The sequence below is a fragment of the Lithobates pipiens genome, unplaced genomic scaffold (genome assembly GCF_037356315.1).
Source record: "Lithobates pipiens isolate NorthernLeopardFrog02 unplaced genomic scaffold, aLitPip1_a1.2 Scaffold_19, whole genome shotgun sequence".
Classification (NCBI taxonomy): domain Eukaryota; kingdom Metazoa; phylum Chordata; class Amphibia; order Anura; family Ranidae; genus Lithobates; species Lithobates pipiens.
In genome coordinates, this window is record NW_027507764.1 from 462,281,574 (window position 1) to 462,288,847 (window position 7,274).

Below are 7,274 nucleotides of genomic sequence, written 5' to 3' on the forward strand. Positions count from 1 at the left end.
GTAACCTTCTTATAGCCTAGGCCAGTGAAGACGAACTTTGGCACCCCAGAAGTTTTGGAACTAGATTTCCCATCATGCTCAACCACATTGCAGAGTGCATGAGCATCATGGAAAATGTAGTTTCAAAACATCTGGGGTGCTGAGGTTAGCCGTCACTGGCCTAGGCCATCTTCATGTAGAGAAACAATTCTTTTTTTCAGATCCTCAGAGAGTTCCTTGCCAGGAGGTGCCATGTTGAACTTCCAGTGTGACCAGTATAAGAGAGAGTTAGAGCAATAACACCAAATTTAACAGACCTGCACTCCATGAAGGGATATTTAGCTTAACCGCTTTCATTCTTTAAGAAATTTAGTTTCCATTTTGTGTCTCTCTCTAACATCCACCTCACAAAATGTATGCTCAAGTTTTGCTAGTCTAGTTTCGTTTCCCATGTTACTGTTATCTTATTTAGTTTCTTGGAAAGCACATGATTTTGAGGAATTGCTAGTTTCACTTTTATTGTAGGCTGTACTTGTATGTGATTGGATAATCTGTATGACACGTTCAAAGGGTGGTACTTTCTGAAAGCCCCCTTTAAATATTCACACCAAAGAATAAAGATTAGATTTGCTCGGAGAGACTTTGTTGTTTTGTGTCATTGTCTCAATGGGCGAATCTCCCAGGCCTGTGTGGGGATTGATCGTCACATTTTACCAGAGGTAATTGAAGGGTTAACGACCTCTAGACAATCTACATTCCCTTCAGTTTGGGGGCTCGTCCGGGGTCGATTATAATATATGTCTATATGGTGAGTTGAATTGATATATGTATCTCTCACTGTGACATATATTTAAAAAATCGTTCTTTGAACCTGTGATTTATGTAGACGTTGTTTTCAGACCTCGTTGATAAGTTTAACTGCTCTGAGAAGCAGTAAAAAAAAGCTGTTCTGAGTTAACAGTGATAAAGCCTTGGGTGGGCTTTAATGGACTCTGAGAAGTTCATTTAATAAGACTGCTTTAAGAAGCAGCACCTGTTCCCGTGTGAACAGGTAGAGAAGCCTTGGGTGGGCTTTAATGGACTCCGAGAAGTTCATTTAATAAGACTGCTTTATGAAGCAGCACTTGTTCCCGTGTGAACAAGGAGAAAGCTCTGGGTGGGCTTTCATGGACTCTGAGAAGTTCGTAGGAAAATGATTTATACAGTACTGTAATTATAAAAAAAGTCTGCTAAAGTGTGACGACAAAACCCTTCTCTTTGCTTATCTTCCTATCGCCTGTAGAAGTTTATAAGATGATCTGTTAACTGTTTGTGTGGAATTTGTCAGCGTTGTAAGGTAAGACGACGCTTTCCACTGCACTGTGTTATAAGAGTACGTAAATAAAAGGCGACAGACTTGTCTTGCGGTGAACTCCCGGCTCCTTTTTGTGATTGATGGAAGTTTCCCAACTGAAACGTAGAGCGATGCTACAGTATCTGCTGAGTATTTATGTTTTCTCTTAATGATTTACATATGAATGTTTTGACTCCAATGTATGAGATAGTGAGCATAGTAGCAGTGTTTATAACACTCTCTTAAGGTAATACATGAATTGGCATAGTCGGTAGTATACTCTGAGGCTAACTTTTGATCAAAACATGCTATTTGAGTAATTCTTTTTGCTATTGACATCTCTTGCACATGGGAAGCCAGGTGCAAAATTTGAATATTTGGCTTTTTGCCAACAGGGTTCAAGTGCTAATATCTCACTGACCGTAATAGATAGTGAGGAATTCTTTGCGGCATTGGTACTACAGCAATTGAAAGTACCGTTTGAACCCGTTGGCACGCTGCCAAAAATTTGAAATAAAAATAAAAAACCAAAGTTTGGTTATAAAAATAAGAAAAGTAATAATGCACAAAGCTTGCTTGTGATCAGGGGAACCTCTGGCCATAAGGAGTGCTTGTTGGAATTTTGCCAAGAAAAAAATAATAAAAAAAAAAAAAGTAAAGGAAATAAAAGTCAGAATGTTTAGAAATAAAATAAGGATGAAAATAAACATGCTGTGGAGATCCCCGGCTGGACCGAGGCTCCCTATAGCATCCTAGCCACAACATTATCCACGATGGGTTTAACAGAGACATGAGATGGTGGATTTAAGGGTTAAATCAACGTTTTCTATGCATGTACCAAGCACCCCCCCTCCTCCCCCTTACATTCCACAACCAGATAAGAGTTTCATGAAAGACTTCATTACATGAGGACACACAGCAAATATCAGAGTGGGCTACAAGCACAATAACTGATTTCTGACAGCGAAGGATGCTGCAGGATGTTTTGACATCCTTAAGCAAACACCAGTGCAGACACATTATCAAAATGATTTCTCAGGAAATAAAAGGGGTAACTTTTATAAAAGGGAGGGGGCAAGGACAAAGAGGGGGTTAAACACAGAGACAACCAAGAGGGAAATTGTCTCGCCCTACATTAACATTAACCCAGTAAGAAGGCAAATGGTGACTATAGGTTTGTACAAGACCTAAGGGCCATCAATGGTACCGATTGCCCCAATAGTGCCTGATGTGTCATCAATGCTGCCATACCACAGGATGCAGAGTATTTTATTGTGATTGATTTATTGAATGCTTTTTTTATTTCCGTCCCTGTGGATGAGGAGACACAGCCAATCTTTGCTTTCTAACTAACATGGTGTAGAATGCCCCAGGGTTATGTAGACTCCTCTGCAGTCTATTCCATTGTCCTCCAAACTACTCTCAGAGCTTGGATACCAGGACACTGTTCATCCCTGCTGCAGTATGTGACTCCTCATCTGCAGTTCTACTCGGTGGCCGCCCTGGAGGATGGGGGGGATCTTTTGAAATGTTTTTTTTTGAAAGTGGTCACAAAGTGTCAAAGAAATGATTGCAATGGTGTCAGGAAATGGTTGCATATCTTGGTTGTGTACTCTCAAAAGAAGGAAAAAGAAAGAGAAAGGAAAGTCAATCACAAAAGAGCTATGGTTCTTGTGGGTCTGCCCCGCCCACATACTAAGAAAGACATGCTTACCTTTCTTGGTATGATTGGTTACTGCCGCTAATGAATACCTGACTGTTCCTACTATGACAATCTCCTGAGACAAGCCATAGGTTCAGACATGCCAGACTGTATAAAATGGTCAGATGAAATGTGCAATGCTTTTGTGTATTTGAAAAATGCTATGGTAATGGCTCCAGGGCTCGGCCTCCCTAATTATGGAAAAAAAATGTTTTATTTGTTTGTAAGGGAAAATTGTAAGACTTTGTCAGGTGTCCTCGCTCAGGAGCATGGAGGCAAGTTGCGCCCTATTGTTTTTTTTTCCTCAAAGATGGTTCCGGTGCAGGTTCAGGGCATGCCTGTGTGTCTCAGAGCTCTCGCGTCATGCGCGATGATGGTTCAGATGACCACTTCTTTCACTCTGGGGCACGACACCACATTTCACACCACCAACAATGTATCAATCCTATTGAAAAATGTACATACACAGCACATGTCTGCTCAGAGGTTGAGCGGCTATGAGGTGATCGTGCTGTCTAATCCAAAATTGCACATCAAATATGCTTCTCCAAATGCAGGACCAGCACCAATCTTAAATGCCCTTTAGAATTAAAAGGAGAGCAGGATGAGGTTGTGCCACAACATGATTGCATAAACCTCATTCACCAAGACACATCACCCAGGTCTGATTTATCTTTCACAGCACTGCAGAGCACACACAGGCCAACAAACAGATAGCCAAGGGAAATGCTCTGGCTGGTTTAGCTGCTAAACAAGCTGATATTTCACAAAATGCACAGATCTAAATGCCCATGCTAGCCCCAGAATTGCCCTTCTATGATCAGGTTCTTTCAGATTTGCAGGGATTTGCAGAAGAAGCTGATCTCAGGGATTGGGACAAAATAAGTGTGCAGAAAGATCCAAAGACTGGACTTCTCTGCAAAGAGGGGAAGCCATGTATACCAGTAGCTAGTGCATCACTTTTTATTTCCCAGTACCATGGAATAGGTCACAGAGGCTGGAAGGCCACTTGTGAACTATTGGAGAAAGATTTTTTATTTTCCAGAACTTTCCTGAAGGATTAAAGATTATGTATCAAGATGCATCACATGTATCAGGAGCAACCCACACAAGGCCAAACACTCCTTTTACACATTTGCAGATTGACTTCACACACATGCCCAAACTAGGCAAAAGACAGAAATATCTTTTGGTAATTGTGAACATTTCCTCAAGACGAGTTGAACTTTTTGTAACCACAAAAGAAGATGCACAAACAGTAGTGAGGATCCTCATTCAGGAAATCATTCCTCGATGGGGATGCCCACTTCAAATAAACTCAGACAATGGACCTACATTTGTATCAAGGGTCTGCCAGGACTTGGTAAAAACTCTCAAGATAGAATGGAAGTTTCACATTCCCTACCACCCTCAAAGCTCAGGGATAATAGAAAGAATGAACAGAACAATTAAAAAAATACAAAATAAGAAAGGCCACAGGAGGAACCTTTGCCAACTGGAAGAAGGTCCTCCCAGCAGTCCTGGCAGAAATAAGAATGACCCCTTCCAAGACAACAGGGTATTCACCTTTTGAAGTCTTGATGGGTCTACCTTTCCCCACCCCATAGGCCAGAGCACCTTTAATGATAGAAAAGGGAGATTTAGACTTAATACAGGAAGAATATGTAAGGAAATTGTTTGAAACATTGGATACAGTTGAGAGAAATGTTGCTCGCACCTCTCCTTTTTCTTCACAGGAAGCTACTCACCTCTTTAAGGTGGGAGACACCGTGGTGGCCCAATAGCTGAACAGAAGTAAGAAGCAAGAGTATCCCTTTGGACCTCCTACTACAGTGGTTGCAGTGACCAGAACAGCCACCCCAGTGGAAAATTGGCAGTCCTCGATCCATGCCAACAGAGTGAAAAAGGTTGCCCAAAGCCCCAAGAGCTTGAAGGAGATCTTGGATACAGGAGGCCCTCAAGCAGAAGTCCAAGCAGAGGAAGGAGGAGTTCCTGGGAAAGCAGGTCCGGCCAGAGAAGATGACCTCGCTTATTTCACCACAGACATCTGGCAAGGCATTTTGCCTCCTGATCCTGATCTCTCTGACAGTGTTCCTACCCACCTGAAGATTTGGGTGCAATTAAAAGTATCTGTGGGAACACACACACATACATACATACACACAAGAGAGCATTACAGTGACACAAGCTAGAATCAAGAGAGAGACTGAAGATAGTTTTACTGATAAGATGCTTTTGCTAAAATTTAAGTATGCTTATGCTCGGGAAAAAATCAGGGTATGAAGAATGTAGGATATGTAACAAATTACATCCTAGCACTGCCTGAATTTCCCTTTTGTCTGTACCTTTAAATATTTCCTCCTTTCTCAAGGAGACTCCTCCTCCGGTATTCCTGACTAACATATCCACTCTGTACATAAACAACTTTGTTAACTTTCCAATAGCAGGTAGAAGTCATTCCCCTGATTGGTGTTTTAATTTAGGGAATGAGACACAGACTAACCCTTCTTTCTGCAGCAGGTCAATATTTAACATCAAGATGTGGGAATCCAGAGTCTCTTCCCCTGCCTGCTCACTGTTTCAAGTATCTGACCCAGGGTTAAACTGTACTTTGCATAACTTTTATTCTTTCCCTAAAAATGTAGGTGAAATATTGCACCAATAATCGCGACACAGGACAAGTACACTCATGAGATTGTCGCTAAGAGATCTTTTGCACTAGGACAAAGTATTTATGTATGTTGTGGGAAAGTGTGTTATCCCTGGGTGCCCCTTCATATTAAGGGATGGTGTTACCTTGAATACTTGGTACCTGTCATTGGAGTGGTAGGGGATGATGAAAGGGGACATCCCTTAGAAGTCAGCTCCAGCAGGAAGCTAGGGACATTGCTAAAACATGGAGCCCATTTGCCAATGCAGGATTTGGGCTTGGAGTTATATTGTAATGGTTAAAAGACATTGCCCTTGTTATTGTTATGATATTTATCCTTGCTCTGATTCTTTACCTCTGCTTTAAGTGTTGCACTTGCATAGTTGCACGCCTTCAATCTCCTGATAAGGTTCTATCCTACATGACATACATGAAGAGTCATCAGGCAATCAACGCCACAACCCCAAAGAAGTATTAAGACACAACATAGAATGTAGAGATCATCTTATATGATCTAAGAGGGGATTGAAGGGATATTTAGCTTAACCGCTTTCATTCTTTAAGAAATTTAGTTTCCATTTTGTGTCTCTCTCTAACATCCACCTCACAAAATGTATGCTCAAGTTTTGCTAGTCTAGTTTCGTTTCCCATGTTACTGTTATCTTATTTAGTTTCTTGGAAAGCACATGATTTTGAGGAATTGCTAGTTTCACTTTTATTGTAGGCTGTACTTGTATGTGATTGGATAATCTGTATGACACGTTCAAAGGGTGGTACTTTCTGAAAGCCCCCTTTAAATATTCACACCAAAGAATAAAGATTAGATTTGCTCGGAGAGACTTTGTTGTTTTGTGTCATTGTCTCAATGGGCGAATCTCCCAGGCCTGTGTGGGGATTGATCGTCACATTTTACCAGAGGTAATTGAAGGGTTAACGACCTCTAGACAATCTACATTCCCTTCACTCCATTCATACCTGAGACCTTGTAACACTAACAAGTCACATGACACCGGGGAGGGAAAATGGCCAATTGGGCCCGATTTGGACATTTTCACTTAGGGGTGTTCTCACTTTTGTTTCCAGAGGTTTAGACATTAATGGCTGTGTGTTGAGTTATTTTGAAGGGACAGCAAATATACACTGTTATACAACCTGTACACTCACTACTTTACATTGTAGCAAAGTGTCATTTCTTCAATGTTGTCACATAAAAAGATTTAATAAAATATTTACAAAAATGTGAGGGGCGTACTCACTTTTGTGAGATATTGTATATGTGATTTGCGCAGCATGGCTGTACTGTAGCAGTAAACCTGCTATTGGGTAGTCAGGGAGTGGTTAAATATCAAATCAAACAATATTGTATTGTGGTCTTTTGTCGAATTTCCCAAAACTGTACATTTGTTATAGTATATGATCAGTTAGAAATGATCAAATCTCACAGTGCTTCCCATTCAGTTGGACCAGATACCACGTGGGTAGGATTTGTGTTGTAAGGTGTAAGAACCTGAGTCTCATATGAACAGTAAAGCCCCATACACACTATCAGATTATCTGCTGAGTTTTTCCTTCAGATTTACCAAAACCATATAATATGAGGACAAACCTTA

The 7,274-nt window shown here is 41.0% G+C and overlaps 1 long non-coding RNA gene across 1 annotated transcript; it reads left to right on the forward strand.

The window, feature by feature from the left end:
* The first annotated feature begins 312 nt into the window (after positions 1 to 312).
* LOC143997259 (uncharacterized) lies at positions 313 to 6,499 on the forward strand. Its single transcript, XR_013277665.1, has 2 exons — positions 313 to 787; positions 4,751 to 6,499. It is a non-coding gene; the product is annotated as an uncharacterized LOC143997259 (long non-coding RNA).
* Positions 6,500 to 7,274: the final 775 nt, after the last annotated feature.